General features: G+C 36.0%; 1 protein-coding gene across 2 annotated transcripts in view; it reads right to left on the reverse strand.

Moving 5' to 3' along the window:
• Positions 1 to 1,534: 1,534 nt before the first annotated feature.
• LOC117997279 (LIM domain transcription factor LMO4) overlaps positions 1,535 to 25,379 on the reverse strand; it is a 279,363-nt gene continuing 255,518 nt past the window's right edge. For both annotated transcript variants that reach the window (XM_034985537.2, XM_034985530.2), the window contains exon 5: positions 1,535 to 5,451. The gene's annotated coding sequence lies outside the window, so the exon portion shown is untranslated. The remainder of the gene's footprint in view (positions 5,452 to 25,379) is intronic.

Genomic DNA, 25,379 nt, shown 5'->3' on the forward strand with positions numbered 1-25,379 from the left:
GTGCACTCGGATGTACATGCTCATACAAGGATATTGTATGTTTTGAAATAAAATCACGATCAATGTTATGCTTCGTATACATTAGAGCCAACCGCTTGTCGAGGTACTGCCTCAACACGAGGAACGCCGCGAGTCTAGGTAACGATGGTCGATGACGTCTGCCGAGATAACGGAGGTATTCTATCAAGGTAACGAAAGTCGATGTCGAATAACAAAGGTCGATGTCGACTGCTGAGGTGACGAAGGTCGATGTTGACTGCTAAGGTGACGAAAGTCGCTGTTGACTGCCGCGTAGACGAAGGTCGATATCGATTGCCGAGGTGACGAAAGTCGATGTCGACCGTCGAGGAGACGAAGATCGATGTCAATAATTGTCAACTGTCGTATTAAAATTGTACGGTACATACACGTACGTATTGTACAATAAAGAGCTGGCGAGACTAGTCTTATTAGTAGGCAAGTGCCGACTATTCCATTGCTAATTTACTTTTGCCTTCTAGGCACTATCGAGTATCGATCTACTTACCTACCTAATATTTTTTTGTCGTATGTCACCATGTGATATAGGTATTTACATGGTATTTAACTATGCCAACCTGCTTAAGAGCGATTGTAAAAATAAATGACAAAATGTCACCTCGACAACTCACCATTAATTACTATTCCGATGTCTTAACTCCGACATTAATGATTCTGTTACCTATTAGGGGTATACAACTGCCAGAGGAACCTACCTACGTCTACAGTGTAATGTTACTCAGTTTTTATCTTAGGCCTGAATATATTGGTCCCATTGGTGCTTTGTAGTATAACATTTTAAGTAGTTTTGAATTAATTAAACCTTTTTTAAATACTAACTATAATTTCAAAATGGTTCTGAAGGCAAAACGGCACGGCAAAATTTCAATACACAATTTTCTTTTTCTTCAAAACTAATAAGCATTGGTATATTTTTGAATACTAATTAAGCATCTCGTCCACTCATTTTGTCATGAAAAGGACAAAAAGTCTTCGGAAGGCTTGTGTTTACATAATCATTCAATTTGCAATTTTAAGTAGCGACCATCTGGTTTTCTTGCTTTTAACTCAATATAAATATATTAAAAAACACCATTACGACATTGAATTACAATAAAATTAATATTTGTTTCCTTCGTTAATGTATTAATTAAAGAAAAGCTGGTGTTTTTACATATTACATATTTGGTAAGAACGGTAATAAGTAGGTACTTTTATCAGCGAAGTTAAAATTACCTAGTCAGCCTACAAACCTACAAATTATCTAACTACCTTCTTTACATTATGATTTCTGATCATTTGAAAAGGAAACTTTTACGAAAATCGTTATTTGAAATAAACTTTAAGCTTTATGTATTCGTCCACAGACAGACAGATTCGTGACTTTTTCAATATTTACTTAATGCCTTGTGTATCAACTATCAATGTACGAATTAGTTACTTGATGAAAATCAAGAATCTGGCATTATTCGTGGAATTTCGTCTAAGGTATTGGAGGTAAATTGAAACAAATGAGTTAATTTACAAAATTTAATTTCTCCTCCCTCTGTCTTTAAACTTAGGCTAAAAAGTTGTAATGTTCTTTTTTACTTTTGCAAGTAGTGGTAACACCATACTGTAATTTTTTACTAAAAATCGCAAGACGAGGTCATAGCTTTTCGTACATTTCCCAACACTTCATAGTATTAAAGGTAATCGTAAATCTATGCAGTGTATTTTCACCTTATAATTCAGGTGACGTCGACAGTGGATATTGGTGATAGATGTACAACCAGCTAAGCGTGAACAGTTACTCATAAAACACCCTGAGAGATGGCAAGATTCACTAAACGCTAACATTTTATGTACATGTATTAGTATTATGTCATGGTTCATTACAATTAATTCTAGTTATACAAGGGCCACGTTTGATGAGCTAAAATTATGATGACGTAATTATTTATACATACAAGTAGCCTATCTATCTTAGTCATATTCTCGGCTTGTCGGCCTCTCTTTTACAATGAGCTTAGTACACCAGTTCAACGAGAGCTGGTGAAGGAATTATTTTAGCGTTCGCGTCGGTCCGATGTAGAAGGCTCAGCGAAAAGTGTTTCAACCATCGATTTCAAGTCAAAAATCTCACCTTTTGATATTATAAACTCACCTGAGTCACTAGATAATGCACGCGACTTCGTCCACGTGGATATTTTTTGAAATTCTCGTGGGAACTCTTTTCTGGGATAATAAATAGCCTGTTATTCTTCAGGTCTTTATCTCTTATATTTATTCATGCAAATCATGAATTCGTTACTCCGTTGCAGCTTGATTGATAGACAAACAAACACACTTTTGCATTTATTACATTAGTAGAATTTCTGTGCGATAATAAAACTATAGGAACTATGCTTTATATAATAGACAAAAATATTCCTTCTGAATGTTTATTAAATAAGTTTAATGTCTTCTTTAAATTACCAAAAATCATAATTTGTTAGTTTCTGTAAAAAGAGTTTTCTGAGTTTAAACAGTTTTGATAAAGGGGGGCGAAATTTGGGTATAATATTCCCAAAGGCGAATAAATATTGGATTCATAGTATCTATATTGTATAGGTCTGTGGTTGGATTAGTTAGATGTCAGACCTACGCTCGCTGGACCGGGCGTTTACGCAATATGAGACACTAACAATTCCCGGGCACATTTTGTAGCAAAGTAGGTATCACAAGTCACGTGGCCTATGTATAAATAGTCCTAAAACGACATTTCTTTTATACTAATATCTTAAAAGATATCATTCTGTGTTTTGTTTCAATTATTCATAATATGTCATGAAAATATGCCGTTATCTATGAAACACCGACATACATGTAATATTGTGTAGCAGATAATTTAAAATACGTATATAATATATATGCAATAATTGTCTTACCTAATAAGTAAAAGGAATGTTAGCGTTTAAGATTACTTACATTCGAGTCTGATTCTAGTTTCTCTTGGTGAAAGTATTTTTTAACTAATTTTTTTAATGATAAGGACGCTTGACTTTCTGAACCTAGCTAATCGATTTACGGCTGAAATATAGCCGGATTGGATTGATTAATATTGTATTTATTATTTCGGCCATTAGCAAAAAGCTAGTCCTCCTGATAATTCACATAAATGTCTGTTGCACTTTGCATCGAAATAGTTTTACAGGTACAGTTCTTGCAATTCACGAAGACGAGTGGACTTTACTTGTGGTTACGTCGGATACGCGGGCATTGCGTGAGTGTGCGTGCATGTCACCAATCAGTCGCGAGCAAGCGCTCGCAAACGCACTCATTAATTGTACCTTCCTTATACCGATACGACTTAAACACAAGCATGAGCCACTCGCCTTCGTGAATTGCAAGAACTGTAGTAGGTAGAGAGACGGTAGACAGATTCAGTGTACAACTTCTGTCAAATGGGCGCGCGCAAATGGCATACAATCAAAAACTTGTCTCAAGTCCGATTAAAAAGTACGGGACTGCATTTCTAGCAGAATCAAATCGAAGCCTAAACGTTGCATAGTCAATATCGTACCGTCCTAGTTTTCGTTTTTAATTACGAGAAGTTAATCTAGAATCTGACTCTTTTCTGTGTAGATATTTCGTTCACTTCACGTTTGTAGGATTAGATCTGTATTTACAAATACCATAAGTAACCAGAGAACTTCGAAGACGTTGGCATCAAAATTATTGCTAAGTTTGCTCCTAAACTTTAGGTACAAGTGTCTACTTAAATCTAAGTTTTATTCTAATATTTACAAATTTAATGAATAATATAAACGGGCTATTAGAAGATTAAGTAACAGCACGTTAATTATAAACGAAATAACAAATTTATTCGAGTTATTTACAAAGTTTGCAAATCACAGAGCATGCGTGCGACAGAATTTTGTAGAATTAAATAACGTTAATTACGTAAGTATAAAAGGTACGTTTTGGCAAGAATTAATATTTATTACCGAAATAATAAAATTATAACAAATATTACATGAGCGACATAGTTTATAAAATAAATTTATTGCTTGATTTAAATTCCTTGAAATGTAAGTATAAAAAATGTGATTTGCATTCGATTAATTACATAAGTGATATTGTTCTAAAATGCGTTCGTTTGAATTAATCTTGTGGTATTAAAGCATAACCGAAATAGGATAAAAGCTTACCTAAAGAAGATTGAAATTTCATTAAATAATAAATAACGTATTTTTTAAATTGAAAATACCCAGTGATAAAAGTGCTGAAAAGGATACCTACTTATATAAAATTAATAAATCGGTTGTAGCGTAGGTCATTTAATTATTCTTTGTATAGAGCTCTAAAAATTACTTCCTTAAATCACTTAATTGTTTAAGATATGCCGTTTTCATTTCTCCATTTACTTACATTCCTTATCACTTTTCTAAAGAAACAACGCAACTTGTGTTTAACATCCCCATTCACATTATTTCTTTAAGTATTCAGAATTGCAAGGACATTTACATAGCAGCGAGTAAGTTTTACATAAATTGCCATTTTCACAACCGAAATTAAATATTTAGTGGGTACAAACGCCAGCATAGATACATAATGCAGAGGAAACGTAGGTATAGCATAGATTTCGCATAGACACACGAACTTTGAAGTTTGTTTTAATTACATTACAACCATTTCCCGAAAGAAGTAATTAAATTACTTATTGCTACGTAGGTACCTATCTACAATTTTATATTTCATTTATACAATCGAAATATTAAATATATATAACCCAAATAGAAGTGTGCGATCTATAACGCTCCAACCAAATACTAATAAATTATTTATTAAGTTGTAGACACATAACTGTAGTGATGTGTCGCAACGAAATCTAGCTCTCGATCGATCAATCGGAGCGGGCCTCGGCGGCAATTAGGGTGCCGGTGGTACATCTTTCAGGTATTTCAAATGTTTGCGATCGCCTTCTGACGCATCACGACATCACAACAGTAATGTGTTTGCATCTTTAGTACTTGTATTTTGTCATTTAGTTCTAAATTCTCTATGCTCTAAACATAACTACGCCTAAAGTATGCAATGATGGCGTAAGTACCGACTTAACAAATATGTATATAACTTAACAAGGGCCTCGTCAATTATTACTAACCGCATATTCGTTGAGATAAGTATTTAATAAGTAAAAGTGCCGCGAGTAATAATTTACTATTGCCGTAGAGTTCTATAGTCTTTTGCACAACACTGTCACTCGGTGTCCTCGTCACTGCATGGTCGAGGTTTGATGGTCGTGGTGAGGTCCAGCGCGGGTTCTGACATGGTGGAAGCTGTGGCAGGTATGTAGGGCGCCATTCGAGTCGGTTCGGGCTCCGGTATGGAGTAAGGTGGAGTCCAACATCCCGCCAATGAAGGTTGAGCTTTCGGTCCCGTTGCGCTGAGATATGAGCACGCCATCATCTGCAAAATGAAAAATGGTTCGATTAATATAACAATACTAATATTTTTCTTTCTCATTCGGGTAATTCAGGGTTCGATCTCGAGCACGCATCTCTAACTTTTCGGAATTTGTGTGTTGTGAAGAAAAACATTCGTGAGGAAACTGCATGTTTGAGTGTTCTCCATAATGTTCTCACATGTGTTTGAAGTCTGCCAACCCACAACTGGCCAGTGCGGTAGACTACGGCTTAGTTCTAAGAGACCTGTCTTCAGTAGTAGGCCAGATATGGGTTGAGATAAGATTATATTTTATTTAGAAGTTTTATTCTAACGTCATTAGCAATTTAGAGCCTCAATAGCTCAATCGGTAAAGGAGTGGACTGAAAACCGAAAGGTCGACGGGTCAAAACCCGCCCGTTGCACTATTGTGGTACCTACTCCTAGCACAAGCCTGTCGCTTAGTTGGAGAGGAAAGGGGAATATTAGTCATTAAATATGGCTAATATTCTTATTAAAAAAAAATATATATATTTGTATGCGCATTTTCAGCAGATACCCAAAATTATTGGCCAATCAGTGTCAGGATTCTTGCAATTATGTCAATATTTTAAGTAGAAAATAAATAAATATTTTATTGGCAAAGTCTGTAGCCATTTGGCGCGTCAAAAGGCAATCCTCGTTGCGAATGTAATCACCGAGAGAGTAGATTGGAGTAAAACAGAGCTTACATAAATAATGAAATATGTATTATGAGATGAGAGGCCTAAAGAATTCGCGAGTGGCGCCGGGTACTCTAATCACGCTAATGGCCAATGCGCACTCTCCCCTCCAGTGTCATTAGTATGAGATTTTACATCTAACGTGGATAGAGTTCGAGCGTCAAAACCGTAAGTAACAACGGATATTCCGGCATCCGCATCGGCAAATGCGAAACATCCGCATTAATACAGACATCCGCATCCGCATCAATTAATGCGGATCTTAAACGAATGCGGATTCATCTTTGCAACAAGTAACGACCTGCAAAAAAGTGGGCGGGGCCTGAGTGGCACGTGCCTCCGCATCCGCAGATGTCAAAATATTGGCATCCGCAACAACCGTGATCGACACTTCAGCGTTAAAGTGGACCTTAACTGCCTTGTTTTATTGTAGACTGTAGAAGTTCGTCATACATCTACAGCCAGTGCTTCAGTCGGAAACTGTTGAAATATGAATATTAAAATCGGTGGTACTGCATTTTTGATTTTAAATGAAAACCTTTAAGGACATTTTACTCTGACAGTAATTTATTTAACGCTCGAATTGTATCGACGTTGGTGAGATGTAAAACTCGTACTAAGCACACAGCAGGCTTTCAGGCTAATATAGGGTTGCCATACATACTGGTTTTCTGGGACATAATATACCAGTTTTACGATAAGAGGTTCTATGTATTAGTTCTGTAAACAGATTTATTTTTAAATTTATACAATTTTTACTGTAAATATTATATGGTGTCCGCGACGTCGAACGCGTGGATTAAGGATTTTTTTTAATCCCGTGGAAACTCTTTGATTTTCCAAAATAAATACCTAGTAGCCTATGTTACTCTCAACTATACCCATGCAAAAAATCACATCGATCCAGAGCTCTATGTAATTGAAGGCCAAACCAACAAACAAACACATTCACGCATTTTTAGGCATGTGCCGCGAATATAAATTTCTTATCTATATTTTTGAATTTCCGTTCGGACTGCAGAAAATCGGATAATTCCTCTGACAGAAAATTTCGAACAAGTTCCTCTTCGACAAATTATACGACAATGCAAGTGCAGCAGACACATTGACAAAAAACAGAGTTTTTAGTTAAATGTTTCGATATATACCTATATATAAAATATTAACTGAACCCTGAGTTTGCACAGACAAACACAAGGTTAAATTGATATTTTTGTAGTCACACGGCCCGGCAACTTTTCTGGCACTGCACAGCCGAGGAGCATTGTACTGTGTACATATATTATCTCATGCGTAGCAACCCTAGGCTAGACTTATGTACAGTGGGCGCAAGAGCAACTAGTTTAGTATAGTATAAGAACTATAGACCGCGTCTTTTCTACAAAACTTTCTTATTTAAGAGTAAGAAGCGCTCGACTAAATCAACTGAAATTATGTCCGTATCGTATATTTTTACGCGACGCCGAGTTTATTCTTAATCCTTTATGTACAAAACAAAGTTTCGTAATATATTTTCGTTTAGGATAAAATCTTTTTATGTAAAAGTTTTATCTTACTTTTTACTTACGTGAAAAATTGATAAGACGTAGAAATATGATGCCTAGTAATAACAATAATTATAACAAGATATTTTCAGTGAACGATTAGGTACTTTTTGCGAATAAGCAAGAAGTGAGGACCTAAGCTTGCAAGGTGTCGCACAAAAACTTAAATTTTGTAAGCAGCAATGTAGTTAAGTCTGTTAAGTTACATATTCTTTATTTTGAGAGATTCGAAAAATAATAATTGTAATTGTTGATAGTTTTGTATCTACCAAGTTTGAAAAAGTTGTTAAGGAACTTAGATACGGTATTTAACCTTCTAAAACCTAATGGAGACAAAGATTAATAAAAAATCAAACCTTGTAGAGAAACGACCTCATATATTATTATACAGATAATTAATGTCAACTAAGCCTATAACAAACAGTCGATTACCGTTAGTAGTATCTAATAGTGTAGGCGTAGTCATTAACAGGCGTATAAAAGCTGCAAGGTGACTAGTCCATCGATAGATTGTTTCCCACGTACCTATAAACTAATTGCTGATATATCTTGAGGAAATTATAAATATGGCATTTAGCCGGCTATACATCATGGCCGGTGCACCGGCTATTGGCGTCCATTTTTCACACTTCGTCTGAGAAATTGATTATACGGTGCAAGCTGCCGTTTGTAAGCCGTGGTCAATAAATTCTATTACAGGGTGTAAAATATATATATTTGTTTTAATGTAATCGATTAACACAATTCGTTTATTCTGTTACTATCTAATGAGGAAATTGGTAAATGAAGAAAGGTCATGCTGCCGGGGCAGTACTAAAATCTTTACGTCATTTAAGTAGGATGTACGGTGTAAGTGTCTGTTATTATTACAAGATTGATCAGTGATCACCCTAATCACCCAAATAGTTATCTAAAGACGTACCTATATTTTTTTATAATAGCCTAGGTGCATAGGTCTTTTAACTTCTTAATACAACATCCACACAAACTCTGGAGAGTTTTTGGATGTAAAGCGGATAAATGTACATTTATTATTTTGGTCGAATTAAAGAGAAAATAAAATAAAAATATATATAAGAATTTTATATTATTCTGTTGTACTCTAGCTCTACAATGATAGGTCTAAATGATAGCGATACATTTTACCCTTTCATAATTTTATTCTCCCTGCAAAAATGGTAGCACTGAATTCAGACAAAACTTGACTTTAAAAAAAAAAAAAAATGTAGATGAATTTAAAAAAAAACGTTCCCAACTCTATTTTCTTGCTGGATTTGAACTTAGCTGCTAGGGCTTAGCTGAGCTAAGCTGCTTATAATGAAAATGAAGTTGGTACTACACCCCACGAACTTTTATAGATCTTATCACTGCTGGATAATATTGAAAAATTGGGCTAAAAATGACGCTGCCCTTGAGTTTAATTTAGTTTTTACTACATTTAGAATTATTACTCACTAGCTGATGCCCACGACTTCGTCCGCGTGGATTTACATTTTTCTAAATCCCGCGGGAACTCTTTGATTTCCCGGGATAAAAAGTAGCCTATATGTTAATCCAGGGTATAATCTATCTCCATTCTAAATTTCATCCAAATCCGTTCAGCCGTTTTTGCGTGATTGAGTAACAAACATCGAAACATCCAAACATCCACACTTTCACATTTATAATATTAGGTATATATATTAGGATAATAGGTACTTGTCATAGAAAAATATCATCAAATCGCTTATTAAGTAATGTGAAATACACTCGCTAGGATTGATGTCCCGTAGGTTGTAGGGATGTCTATTTGCGGGTGACTAAAGAGCTTTCACTATTAGTAGGTAAATTATAAGTAATTAAAAGTCGGTCCGGCCAGTGCCCGCACGAGGATCGTCCAATATAAACAGTCGTTAGTGTTGTTACAATCGAATACGACTGTCCCGGCGTGGGTATCGCTCGCAATCGTTTTGTGTTCACTAAGAGAGACTATACACTGGATAACTAAAAAATATAAATTGAAATAAATGAATTACTCTTTATTATACAAACGCTAAAATAAAAGTTAAAATCAAATATGACTTATTGGATTAACAACGCCGAAAGAAAAAATAATAAATAATTCGTAATATATACTTAAAATAATAAATATATAATAATATAATATCTACTCTTTATTTGGGACATTCTGAGCGACATAGTACAAAATAAGAAAATCACAGTCAGACAATAAACGGAAATCACGCGAAACACTTTCATTGCATAAAAATTACGAAATTGACGTTGCCTATTAATGTTTTCTTTTTTAACCGACTTCAAAAAAAGGAGGAGGTTCTCAATTCATCGGAATCTTTTTTTTTTTTTTTTTTTTTCTTTTTTTTTTTTTATGTATGTTCCCCGATAACTCGAAAACGCCTAGACCGATTTTGAAAATTATTTTTTTGTTTGAAAGGGTATATACTTCAAAGTTGGTCCCATTTCAATTTGGTGAAGATCTGATGAACATCTTCGAAGATAGATACTGGAACTCCTCAACGGATAAGAGTAAATTGCTCGCGATCAGTGTAATAGCTTAGTAAACAGTAGACTTTTAACCAGTCATAGCATAATTCCATGGGGCCACTAAAAATTGTGAAATAAAAAATTTTTACAAAAAAAATAAAAACCGACTTCGTTACACAAACACTAAAAATTGAAAAATAATTTAATTTATTACCGAATATATTATGTATACAAGAGTTAATATAGTTCCATAATAATATTTTTTGGGGTCGGTGCCAATGAGGTGCCATTGTGGAGTCCCATAAAAATATGAAGTCTAGACGATTCGCGCAGCTAAAGCTAATTGGCACCGGCACCAAAAAGTATTATTATGGAACTATATTAACTCTTGTATACATAATATATTCGGTAATAAATTAAATTATTTTTCAATTTTTAGTGTTTGTGTAACGAAGTCGGTTTTTATTTTTTTTGTAAAAATTTTTTGTACTAATATCGAGACTATGATACCTGTAAAGTTGTTATTGTTCAGTATACGTGTACCTTAGTTTCTCTACATCCCGCGATATCTGCTGATTAGTTAGTTAATTGAATACCTATTATACACGCGCCTACCTATAGAATACACGCGCAAAGATAACTTTGTATTCATTGCCAATATTTAGTACCTATGTAGGTATATACGTTTTGCACTATTTTTAGAAGAGTAACAAGAAAAATACATGTATTTACGACGCTTTTCAATTATTTATTTAATTGAACAGTTTCAATCAAACATAAAAATGTATCACTGGTAAATTTTAAGTTGTTTATGTTCAGTGTACAGGTTTCTTTAGAACGAGGATGCGTCCCGCAATGTTTGCCGACTAGTTAATGGAATGCCGATGGACCATTGTACGCGTCGAGACGTTTTCTATTCAGCGCCGATATTAAATTAAGCGCGTTAAGCCGTGTATATCCCATCCCAAGTTGTTCATACAAACTGTTATAGTAAATCAATTAACTTGTGATTCAGTGCCTTTGTTATGGCCTGTTTCTATTTAGTGTTTATTGTTTTAGAACATAACGGTATCCGTATATAGCCTATTGTATAAGCTGTATTCTAAAACCTAATGCACACTTGGTCAAGAGAACGCGCTACGCTAAGGTCTGATTTCCTCTTGCGCTGACGTCGGTTGCGTATTATCGGTCACATACTGAGGCACATGAATATCTAAAGCCTCTGTGACTTATATTCACGCGCGTTTTTACAGCATACCCAATCCTGCATGCCACTCGCACTCCTTTAATAAACTTGTACGTATGCATGCCATTAATCGCTTAAAGCGAATGCTTGCATTAAACTTGCAATTAAATTTGCATGCATCGCACGAACACAGAATAGTATAAGAGTACAATTTTCATTACACGCCTAATTGAATTTGTTAGTCGAGCAAATTACATCCCCAAAGGCCTAAACAGACTTCGCTAAGTAATTGAGGACCTCCTCCTTTTTGAAAGTCGGTTAAAAATGCGTCTGACCCAAGGTTCAGCCGCATAAGCGCATCGAAGTAGCGCAGATAATGTCAGTAGAGGTATGTGCTGACGTAACCTCTATTTAATCCTTTTTATAGCATACCCAATCCTGCGCGCTATTCGCACTTCTTTAATAAACTTGTTCGTATATGTATTCCATTAATTGCTTAAAGCATTCCGTTAACTTGCATGCATCGCACGTACACAGAGTAGTATAAGAGAACAATTTTCATTACACGCCTAATTGAATTTGTTAGTCGAGCGAGTTACATCCCCGAAGGCCTAAACAGACTTCGCTAAGTAAAACCGAGGCCAATATGCTTTATTGTCCTGCTTATTAATGCCTCATTTCTGTTTTATTATTTAAAAAAAAATTCTTTTCCTTTATTATAAAACTGCCGAAGTAGTTAACTATATCAATGTAATGAATATTTTTTTTAGATTTAAATTTGATCTCGATGGTTACTTACGCAATTTTTCATAAAATTATTTAAATCTTTTTGAAGTATAGATAAAGGTATAGGAAGTATAGGTATTTTATAAAAAAATCACATTTAGTTATAAGATTTTTGCCCTAGTTTAACTAGTTTAATTTTCGGGATAAAAGTGACTTTCCAGATCTTTAAATATATCAAGCCAGAAAAAAACCAACAGATAAACACACTTCCTATTTTATCCAGTATTTATAATATAGCACTCGGGGATTATGTAACTATAATCAGTGAAAGAATTTTCAAAATCGGACAATTAGTTCCGGATATTACTTCCTACGTACAAACTTTACCTCTTTATAATATTAGTGTGAGGTGAAAACTAAGAATGTATAAGGAATAGAGTCAAAGTCAAATCGTGAAGAGAAAAACTTTAATTTCGAATGAACCCAAATCACACCAGTAACATAGTTTTTTTTAATAAACTTGTAGGCAGAGCAGCGGGTCACATCTAAACAATAAATATTAACAACACGCTATAACAGTCTAGGTGACAGTTTACTAGTTTTCCTTTTTTAATGCAATCAATCGGACATTTCCCTGGTAAACATACCCGGTTCCACCGAGGGGAATATGCACGCCCGAGCAAGTTTCAATATCGTTTGGAACGAAATTGTTTCAGCGCCCGTGCCCGCGACAATACGTCGCCTAACAAATATTATGCATGTTTAATTGCCACCATTCCTAATTCATAATCCGACAGTGATAAATTAGACCTTGTCCCTAGGGATGTGACTGGTGAACATCGATTTTTAAATAGTTGAATTTTTGGATAACCGATTATTATTAATAAAATCAATTGATTTTATGCTTGTAAACGTAAAATTTTTGAAAGAAAATAATTAAAAGTAGTTTTTCCTCACGGAAATAAGTAGAACCCATCTAATGTTTTTAGGCATTTGCTAAATCTGCGGCTTGACAAAATTCTTAACAATAGTGTTAAGAAATTTATTCATTATTTATACTATTATAATCAAGTGGCAGGCCACGCAGAACTTGCTTAAACCCTTCTAATGCTTCATGCATTTATTAGCACAGGGTTTTTTATATAACGTAGGTGAGCACTAAGAAATTTTTGAAAATTCATCTCCTAACGAGTTTAAATAGGAGATGAAACTATGGAAGTTTGTTCGGAAGTTCGTCATTTTTAAAGTTGGAAACAAGGAAATTGGTGTGTAGACTGTTCTTTTTATAAACAAAAGTCTGACAGTGATTTTCACTCATTTACGAAATGAATTTATAAAAATGGTTCTTGAGATATTGCCGATGGGAAATATCGGACACACACAAAATGTTAGTCATGTTTAGCATGACTAATATTCTCCTTTACTCTCATAAGGTTGGGCTGCTACGAGTAGGTGCAACAATATTTATGGATATTTGTGGTATTTCAGTCCGTATTCTAACCGTTTAATGAGTCTGAGAATCACGATATAAAAATCGATTTTTATCGTAACAATCGGTTAAAATTAGAATCGATTATCTTCTCACATCCCTACCCGTCCGCCCGTAATTAGGTACGCAATTATCGCGGCTTGTTTGAATTCATTACCGAAAAGTACTCGTGATTTATTGCGTAGTGTCTTGGTATAAATAATTTATTTTAATATCGTTACACGTAGGTACCCGTACACTGACCCCCTTCTTGTCTATCAATCACGATTATACCGGTACAATTTTAATCCGGACAATTGCAATGCCATCAATTAAATAACTGTGCTTTTTAAGTAGGTACGTTCCATTGATTTATATTTTTCATTATCTTTTTAAAACTTTATTATTTATAGTAGACTAGCTGATGCCCGCAATTCAGTCCGAGTGCATTTAGGTTCTTAAAAATGTCGTGGGTAGGTACTCTTTGATTTTCCGAGATAAAAAGTAGCCTATATCACTATCCAGATCTTTAACTATACCCATCTACACCAATAAAAAACGCAGGTCACACGCGTACGGGGGAAAATCCGAAAACCGTGAATTTGTGGTTACATCACAAAATGTGGTCATGAACAACTAACTTTCAAAGTAACATTACCCACTATACCAAGTGGGGTATCATATGAAAGGGTTTTGCCTGTACATTCTAAAACAGATCTTTTTTTATTTTTATGCATAATATTCTTTGATTTATCGTGCAAAATGTCGAAAAAATACGACTGTAGTACACAACCCTCGGTGCGCGAGTCTGACTTGTACCTACTTGGCCGGTTTTTGTTTATATTTTCGTTTTGTAATTTAATTGTTTAAACGCACATAATATCTAAAAAGTGAAACGTGCTTTCCCGGGATGGTACCCCTGCTTCTCCGAATACCGAAGTCTTAGCGACTAGGGAGGTTAACACAACTATATTAAGAAGTTACATTTAAAATAAATATTATTCACCCTCCCAGTGTTGCCAGACTTGTTAGAACCATTATAGAGCAATAAGCGCGCTTTCCGCACCGATGCGTTATTGGAAGCCCTATACGGCTATTTAATTCAGCTAGACCGACGCTACCTGGCTCGATGGCGAAACAATTGCCGAGCGCCTAATTATATTTTAATCGCAACGCGGAGGGACCAGGGGCACAGTCCACGCCCAAAAGCCAAGTCCACACTATTGAAAAATCTCTAAAGACGAAGAAGAAGACCATGTAGTCCTCCTTCATAAACTTCATATTCTAATGTTTTATGTATTTAGTGATTACCGATTTGACAGACTAACATTTTATCCTTAACTAGCTTATGCCCGCAACTTCATCTGCGAGGACTACACAATTTTACCTCTAGGGAATATATTATTAAAAAAACTTTATTAGTGGATGTCTACGTCATAACTCATAGTAGCGATCTGCGTGAACTCGTAATAGCAGTCAGCTTTTTTTTTTTAATCTCCGCAAAAATGTCCGCTCAAACACGATTGGGTATATATTTGCCCCTTATTACAAAATGCGAAAGTGTGTTTGTTTGCTGGTTTGTCTTTTAATTACGTCCGATGTGACTTTTTGCATGGGTATAGTTTAAGACTTGGAGAGCGACATAGGCTGCTCTTTATCCCGGAAAATCAAAGAGTTCCCACAGGATTTTTAAAAACCTAAATCCACCCGTAAGAAGTCGCGGGCATCAGCTAGTTTTTAACCGACTTCAAAAAAAGGAGGAGGTTCTCAATTCGTCGGAATCTTTTTTTTTTTTTTATTTTTTTTATTTTTTATGTATGTTCCCCGATTACTCAAAAACGCCTGGACCGATTTTGAAAATTCTTTTTTTGTTTGAAAGGGTATACTTCAAAGTTGGTCCCATTTCAATTTGGTGAAGATCTGATGAACATCTTCGAAGATAGATACTGGAACTCCTCAACGGATAAGAGTAAATTGCTCGCGATCAGTGTAATAGCTTAGTAAACAGTAGATTTTTAACCAGGCATAGCATAATTCCATGGGGCCACTAAAAATTGTGAAATAAAAATTTTTTACAAAAAAATAAAAACCGACTTCGTTACATAAACACTAAAAATTGAAAAATAATTTAATTTATTACCGAATATATTATGTATACAAGAGTTAATATAGTTCCATAATAATATTTTTTGGGGTCGGTGCCAATGAGGTGCCATTGTGGAGTCCCATAAAAATATGAAGTCTAGACGATTCGCGCAGCTAAAGCTAATTGGCACCGGCACCAAAAAGTATTATTATGGAACTATATTAACTCTTGTATACATAATATATTCGGTAATAAATTAAATTATTTTTCAATTTTTAGTGTTTATGTAACGAAGTCGGTTTTTATTTTTTTTGTAAAAATTTTTTAATAAAAGAAATTGCCCTTTTTGCGTTTGGTTTCCGTGTAGTGGGTACCACTTTTGTTTAACTAGTTTCGGTCAAATTAAACACGCTTAATTATTCCCCAATGTTCCACAACCGTCCACTGCCCGCGGCGTTTGGTTACTCATATAAGTTTACCCCTCATACAACACTAACGGTTATACATAATATTAGTTTTAATTAATGATCGCAGTGTAAACTCATCTTAAGATTTGGGGACAAGCAAGGCCGGAGGCCGTAACTCCACTAATTAATTTGCGTAGTACGACGTCCAGCGCTTTTGGCAATTGGTTGTTTTCAAAGTAGAGTTTAGATCATAAAGCAAAACACAGTATCGATTAAAATTAATTTAGTGTATTATTATTATGTAATTTTGCAATGCAATCTATCTTCACTAGATTATTATTTTGTGTCCAGGGCAGTTTAGTAAAAAGAGTAAGACCCATAGCTTAGTAAAAAGAGTAAGTACATTATTACACAATATCGATTGTAATTAATATTGAATCTCACAGTGTAAACGCATCTTAAACAATTTTATTACAAGCAAGGCTGCAATTAATTTACGTAGTATCGTGTCCAATGTCGTTGGTAATTATTTCCTTGCGGAGATTCTAAAGTATAATAATACTAGCTGATGCCCGCGACTCCGTCCGCGTGGTTTTACATTTTTCAAAATCCCGCGGAAACTCTTTGATTTTCCGGGATAAAAAGTAGCCTATGTGTTAATCCAGGGTATAATCTATCTCCATTCCAAATTTCATCTAAATTCGTTCCGCCGTTTTTGCGTGATTGAGTAACAAACATCCAAACATCCACACTTTCACATATATAAAAATGAATCGCTAAATGTGTTGCTGATCGCAAATCTCGAAAACAGCTGAACCGATTTCGCTAATTCTTTTTTTATAATATTCCTTGAAGTACCTACGGGGATGGTTCTTACGGAGAGAAAAATTTAAAAAATTTGAATCGACTGTTAGGCGGTACGAAGTTCGCCGGGGCAGCTAGTTTATAATAATATTAGGATTAGGATTAGGATTATAACGAGTATTCGACCTATTACAGCAGCTACTGAGTTTCTTGCAGACTTCTTGTTCAGTACAATTTAGCATTCCGAAACGGTGTTTAAGTCACAAGTTCTCTTTCGTCGACGACGAAAAGAAAACTTGATCTGAGCTGAAAAAGCTTGAAACATTCAAACACTGTATAATTTTGTAAGCGGTTTGTAAATTGCTTCAAGCAATTTCGAATGTGTGGACGCCACGTCGAGTAATGTTAGGCGATACGCACACCGACAGAGTGGAGTAGAGGCGGGGCGCAGTATCAACAATTTAAACTTACCACGCTCTAATTCTAATCTAATTTATTTTGGCATAAAGTGCTTTGACCGAACTGAAAACAAAACACGGCGAGTTTCAGTGTTTTGTTTTCAATCTACCAATTTTAACCGTGTATTAACGTGCATAAAACTGAGTTTCGATCGTTATCAAAAAGGCTGGGCTCACCACGTACTTCGCCTGTGTGCACTGGTCTTATAAGCTCTATAATATGAAGCTCGCTTATCAAGCCCATTAAAGCTTAATTAATTAAGAGATCTCATAACTAAACAAGACTGACAGATCTATATGTAGTGCTGTTCATTTTCACAATATTACCAGTGGACTTTTTTTTGCAACAGATTTAGCATCATTGTCTCTGCATCTGACTCACCTATGTATATTTTGTAAATGCAATGTAAACGTGTCTTAAGAGTTAGGGAAAAGCGAGAGGGACAAAACACTACTAATTCATTTGTGTAGCTGGCCGGCTAGCGCCGTTGGCGATTGTTTATTCTCATAGGAGAGTTTAGGTCCTAAAGCAATAGCGACGGTTAAACATATTAACTAAAGCATTTACGCGAAGGACTTAATTATGCACTATACGCTTTAGCGTGGGTACAATAGCGCCAAGTTAATTAAGCCGTACATTGTTTTGAAGGCATGTCGTTCATAGACATAGACGCTTGTATTGAGGGTACTTATTTTTATCCAACATTCTGTATACCTACATCTAATTAAAAAGTCTAAGGGTCATTACTTGAAGGTTGATTAGAAAAAAGGTTATATTAATATTAATGAAGTGGAAGGGTTAACAGACTTTTGGTTGAAATTCAATTTGAAAAGAAAAAAGAGAAGGTTTTATTTTAATTTGATGAAATCCATTTTGGTTGAATATGAAAAATATTTTGTATGAATAGGTAAATGAACGAGTGATGTTTTTTCAGGCAGTAGGGCAAAGATTTTTACAAGTAATCTATACAAGAATACAAGATAAGAAGCATGCCGCTTTATTGTACAACTAGCTGATGCTTGCGACTTCGTTCGCATGAGTTTAGGTTTTTTTAAAATCCCGTGGTAACTCTTTGATTTTCCGGGATAAAAAGTAGCCTATGTCACTCTCCAGGTCCTTAAATATACCCAATACCCATGCAAAAAATCACGTCGATCCGTTGCTCCATTGCGACGTGATTGAAGGACAAACCAATAAACCAACAAACAAACACACTTTCGCATTTATAATATGGGTAGTCATAATATGGGTAGTGATCACGTCTGTCGGAAAGTAATGATATCTAGTTAAAGGACTCAAAATATTTCTATTTCTACTAGAAGACTATTAAAAGAAGAAATTACATACTAATTATTATCCTTTGAAAGTCCATAAGCTACCTACACGGTAGGGTGGTCTTTTTCTTCTACACTAATATAGAGGTAAAGTTTGTAAGTTTGGATGTAGGTGGTAATCTCCAGAACTAATGATCCGATTCTAAAAATTCTATCACTGATAGATAGCTACATATCCGCGATTAATTATATCAGGCGGACAAGGTCGCGGGTAGAAGCTAGTATTTTAATAAAGTGACCTCAAAAGTGTCCTATACGCCGGAGAGTTCTCCATAATGTTCTCAAAGGTGTGTAAAGTCTGCTAATCCGCATTTGGACAGCGTGGTAGACTATGGCTAAAAATCATTCCCACTCTGAGAGGAGACGCGTGCTCTGTAGTGAGCCGACGATGATGATGATGATGAAGACCTCAAAATGAATGCTAACTAAACCACCACAATGTACCTGCTTAGTCGCGGTAAGGTTTATACTACTTGCACTAACTTCCGCAGAGTTCATCAAGTGCAATAAATATTAAAGTTACAATATCATTGTTAGAACACCCCGTATACGAGCAGCTGTTGGCGAACTATTGCCAATTGTGTGGAGACCTTTGTTCGCGGCGCTCTATATGAAAGTGTCATTATAATGTATAACCAATTTGTGTTTCAATCCAAAACTATTCTTACACATCGTTACTCCTGTTCTATGTTGCATTTTCCCTGGATTTAATAGGGTTGGCTCTGTACTTTATAATAATTTTCATAAGTTCTTGGCTCTGGATACTAAAACCATTGAATCTTTCTTGAGCAATATAAAATATGTATATCAACGCATAGCTCAAACCATACTGGACGGATTGGCCTGAAATTTGGCATGCAGAAAGGTTTTTTGAGAATTCAATCCCTAAGGGGGTAAAATAGGGATTTGAAATGTGTGTAGTCCACGCGGACGAAGTCGCGGAAATAATCTAGTTCCTACATATAATTAAAAAACCGGTCAAGTGCGAGTCAGGTTTGCGCAACGAGGGTTCCATACTACAATCGTATTTTTTCGACATTTTGCACGATAATTCAAAAACTATGATGCATAAAAATAAATAAAAATCTGTTTTAGAATGCACAGGTGAAGCCCTTTCATATGATACCCCACATAATACAGTTATCTTACTTCGAAAATTGAAAATACTAATTATTAGTTCATGACAACAATTTAATTTTTTTGTGTGATTTAACCACAAATTCACGGTTTTCAGATTTTTCCCCGAATGTCAGTTATGAGACCTACCTACCTGCAAAATTTCATGATTCTAGGTCAACGGGAAGTACCCTGTAGGTTTCTTGACAGACCGACAGACAGACAACAAAGTGATCCTATAAGGGTTTCGTTTTTCCTTTTGAGGTATGGAACCCTAAAAATACGCCCAAAAAGAAGGAAAACTAGTTTATTTTAAAGTAGAATAGTATTCAATATACTTAGTTTCAGTAGCATAGGCGGTTTCTGGTTCGGTAGTCCAACACAAAATAGTATAAGAGAACAATTTTCATTACACGCCTAATTGAATTTGTTAGTCGAGCGAGTTACATCCCCAAAAGGCTTGAATAGAGTACAACTGAGTCCAATATTCTTTATTGCTTCGCTTATTAAGCCCCTCACATTTACAAAACAATTACATTTTACATTTAATTTTATATCCTGGTATAATGTTATTAGGCTGAATTAATTTATATAGTACTAGATGATGCCCGCGACTTGGTTCGCGTGGATTTATAGGGTTTTTAGAAATCCCGTAGGATTTCTTTAATAAAGTAGTAAATGGAAAAAGAGAAAATACACCATAAATAGCTGTTTTCTCTTTCGTATAATCTCGAAAAATGTAATAATATCGAGTAGCGATCGTTATTCGTTACTGAACAATCATTATTGCAGTTGGAGACGGTGGTGACCCCTGTCCGGCAGTGGCGTGCACAGTGTTTGAAGCCAGGGTAGGCATTAGTTAGGTAGGAACCTGTTTACTGACAGGTCATAATGAAAAATATGCATTGAGCTATTACAACTGGGGTAAGCAGTGCATTTATGCCTCTATGACCTGCACGCCACTGCTGCCTGGCCACCCCTGCACCTTGCACATGTTACTAATGAAGCTATGAAATTTGACAGCGGTGGTTAGAGGGTTTTAATTAACAAATACGCTCCAAAACCTACACACATTAATTTGTTACCCATAATTAAATTAGAGAGGGAGATAAATAATACTATGTAGATGATGCCCGTGACTTCATCCGGGTGGATTTAAGGTTTTTTTCAATCCCAAGGGAAATTTTCTATTTTCCGGGATAAAAAGTAGCCTATATACATCCTCGGGATGCAAGCTATCTCTGGACTGAAATTCGTCAAAGTCAAAAAGGAAACCTTATCACTTTGTTGTTTGTCTGGCTGTCTGTCTGTCAGTCGTGTCTGTCAAGAAAACCTATTCCCGATGACTTTTTTGATTTTTTGAAATACACTATTTGAAAATAAAAATAAAAATGTATATATTTCATGGAGGACAACTAGTGTCTCGAAAGCTACGTTTGTGACTCTACCACCGGTTCAGAAAGCAAATTCTAATGAGAAGAAACGCCAAGAAACTCAGCATTTCGGTCAGTTCTTTAGTCTAAATAGGTTCTTCACTATACATAATTATTGTATTACAATTAAATAATATTGCGTCTATGGAACAAAGTCAATAAGTCAACGACTCACGAGTTAATTGATTTACAATAACAATTTGTATGAACAACTTGGGATAGGATTAATATCGATACTGCATAGAAAACGTCTCGACGCGTACAATGGTCTATCGGCATTCCATTAACTAGTCCGCAAACATTGCGAGACGCATCACTTTATTAAGGAGCCTGTACACTGACCATCAACAATCGTCGCGTCGCATATATTCTTGGATTAATAAATATAACTCAGAATAAATTTTATCTTTCATCTCCTCTCCAAAGGCAACCATGCTGAATTTCGGGATAAAAGTCCAGTCCCATCCTATATGTATGAACTCAAATCATACCAAGTTTTATTGTAATTCATTCAATAGTTTAAGCGTGATACGCGGCCATGATACAGACAGACAAACATAGAAAACAAATATAGATAGATATTTTAGAAGATATCTTCAATGTACGGAATTGGACCTGAAAAGTAAATCTGAAGCAGTGAATCCACGTGTGCATTTATTTTATAATATTTTTTTGTACAATATATATACTCACTAAATACTGCTTTAAATAAAAATCTCATGTTGTTCAATTGATATCCAATTTATATATTTCGTTATAACAGTTTAGGAATTGCGATCGACGCGACGCTTCCAGTTTTTGAAGAATTTTGTTTCGAACTTGTCTGTACCTAAGCGCACACTCACGATAAAAAATGATTGCTAGCGATACTCTATGCTAGGACAATCGTATTCGATAGTAACAGAACCGACTATTTATATTGCAGTTTACGGGTAGGACTCGGCCGGACTGACTTCGCGACATAAAGCATGGATGGCCACCTAAATAATTTAATAGTTTTGTCTTGAACTCGACTAGTGTGTGAGCACTCTTACGCAATACGAAATGATTGCTAGCGATACCCTAAGCTAGGACAATCGTATTCGATAGTAACAGAACCGACTGTTTATATTGCAGTTCTCGGGTAGGGACCGGCCGGACCGACTTCGCGACACAATGCATGGCCGCCTAAATAATTCAATAGTTAAAAGCTTTCAACTGTTCGCAACTCCATAAACTGCTGACGAAGTACGAGGATGTTTGTTGATGTTGGCTTGTTGTGAGGTCAAGAGGAATTAGGATAAATCGCAACGTATGTTTATTTTTTATTTTATTTATTTTTATTCATCACAGAATTCAGGAGCGGTAAGTGTGTTGCCGCGCAGATGCCTAGTATTTGCATCAGCGTTTGTTAGTGTATAGACATAAGTATTATTTGCATGCAGTTTGCATGGCACTACAGTTTAATGTCCTTTGCTTTAAAAAAATTATGTATATGTATAGTTGCACTGCGACTCCCCCTCTTACAGTTTTATAAGTTCTTAAGTATGGGTTGCCTGGAAGAGATCACTGTAATGATCGCCTGGTCGCCCTTTGTTTTTAAGTATATCCTGTATTTTTTTATTATTTGTCATAGTATTAAGCAATAAAGATTTTTAAATAAATAAATAAAATAAATAAATCTCTGTATGTGCTGCTAAGAATCTGTGGCACGCTGTCCTGGTATTAAAGAGAGGTAACACCATTTCTATTAAATTAATTTTGAATTCTGTGGTTGAAACCTAGCATCACACTGGAAATTAGTCTAAACAAGTACCTATAAAGCGTATAATTTTAGTAAGTTGAGGCAGAGATACGGTAAGATAGGGCAGTGATAGCGGCCTAGCGGGGGTGGAACAATAAATAAGGGTGGGGTTGGTGGCGTGCGCCGCGGCCGTTTGTCGCGTCGCGTGCGCGCGCGCTCATTCCTTATTCATGCGGATGTGGCACGCGAGTCGAGCGCTGGCACGCATTTGTCATCCACGTCTTCTATCTGTTGGGTTCAGCTGAAGATTTGACATTTACTTAGCAATACCCTATTATTATATTTGCTTACGAGTATGCTCTAACTGAGACATAGTAACTATAAACTCATTTTGCTATATGTAAATCCGATAGAACTAGACAAATTTCTATGGTGCAACACATTGCAGGTAGGATATAAACCAACCGGCCTTGCACCCATAGCATATATTGCAATGATTCAACATGATTTTTCTATACGTACGGGTAGGTAGGTAGACCAACACCACACAGATCCTTAAAGAATCGGGCTTTAAGTCGCACAGCACACTACGCTCATTTCACGACTGAATCCCGACTCACTCCAAAGGATTCTCAACAGAACGCACAACTGAAAACCGGCCAAAGCCAAAATTTTGGAAGAATCAGGTTACGCATAGGAAAATAATTTTGCTGTGTTCTCGGCTCTTGTAGAGTCTTTAAAAGCAACGCCTGTTTATATCTAACATTTAAGTATGTTAAGTATTATGTTATCCAATCCAATGCATCAGATTGTATGCGTCCACTCCTGGACAGAGTGGACATAGGCGATTAAAAGCATTCCATCAAACACGGTCCTCACCCACCGGCTTCCCGCCACCTTCTTCGGGTCATCACTCCAGCGGGACGGAGATCGTCCTACACTGCGTATACCTGGACCACACTCCAGTATTATGTTAACCAAACGACAACTCTCATGGAACTATCAGCAGATTTTACGCAATTGTAATTCTATTGGTGCGGACGATCTACTTCTGCAGTAGGTTTTGAAGGTCCGAGTGAACTAATTTCTACGGCTACGAACATTCAATTTCCTTGCTTTACTGGGGTTATATTTACGTAGGTAGCTATAGAGTGCTCAACATTTAAATAAAATTGGTCTTGCGTAAAATTCTCGAGAGACCATTTAGGTGTTCACACATGACTGCTTAAATATTCCTATATATTTTACATAATAATAATATTATTATTAGGAATCGTAAGCTAGAACGTCAAAGGATTTAGCATTATTCCCGATTCTCGTTATCGTTCGAGCTCTCTTACTTCAAAGCGGGGTTCAGTTACAGTTTATTATTAATAAAATTTGGTCGCGTATGCGGTGCGGCGGGCTAGTACGGCTACTGCGGTACGGGCTATCCGTAATGCCCGGGATACACGAGGGTAGATCTTCAAGTCAAATCAAGTGAGCTAGTATTAGGATAATTGTTTCCGAAGTCACTGTTTCAATCGAATTGTGTTTTTTTACGAATGCAGTTGTTCATTTTACTTTACGAACGTCATGAACCTGCAATGTCACTGCAATGATACTGGCTTAACAACTGCGCTGCCAAAAAACGAAGTATACAAAATTTTCATTTGAAAATGTGGTTTTTTCAAAAAAATTATAACTGATGTCACTCGGGATGATGTAAGGGTTCTAACGTAACCCATACATCCAAATCTGTCTAAATATTTAGAAGTTTCTAAAGCCGTTTGCGAGCTCCTGTGAAAAAGGACCCCGAATGGGTTCGAAATTAATCGGGCTTACGTCGACTAACCACGTGAGTACATCAGAGAGCACATTTAGAAATTATGGTGGAATAAAGAAACTCACATACATACATGAACTCTCAAACACTTCTTTTTTGGAGCAGTCATGTAAGAACTTCGTGTATCCCGGGCATAACGAGGCGGGCCGGCTCGTTATCGGGCGCCCGCGCGCCGGTCAACGCCGCGGAAAATTTGCCCGAAACTGACGCGCGTGAAAATTTAATGAACGGCCGGACGCTAGTTAACTAAAAGGTAAAGTGCACCCTCTTGACGTGTTCGGTAAATATTAATAGTGAGTGTGCTAGCGTGAGCCATTAAAAATGCACGATTCCGCGGACACGGGGCCCGGCCTCGTTCATTAGCCTCTTTACATGCGTTCCTATACAAATTACTGCGATACCCTCCACTTACGCTTGCCAAACAATGAAACTGATGTCTTCGTTAATTTTATTTATAGTGACTGGGTACTATTGGATTTAAATAGACGACTGTGACTACTCCGAACAAAAATCGTGTTCTATGAAGCTGTCAAAATTAGTATAACAACGAGTGCAGCCTGCAAAATATTTGTTGAGAACGACTCGTTTATAGTGGTAGTTCTAGATAGAAGTCGTTGATGACTTTAAGATTCCCGTGA

The sequence above is a fragment of the Maniola hyperantus genome, chromosome 1, assembly GCF_902806685.2.
Source record: "Maniola hyperantus chromosome 1, iAphHyp1.2, whole genome shotgun sequence".
Taxonomy (NCBI): Eukaryota; Metazoa; Arthropoda; class Insecta; order Lepidoptera; family Nymphalidae; genus Maniola; species Maniola hyperantus.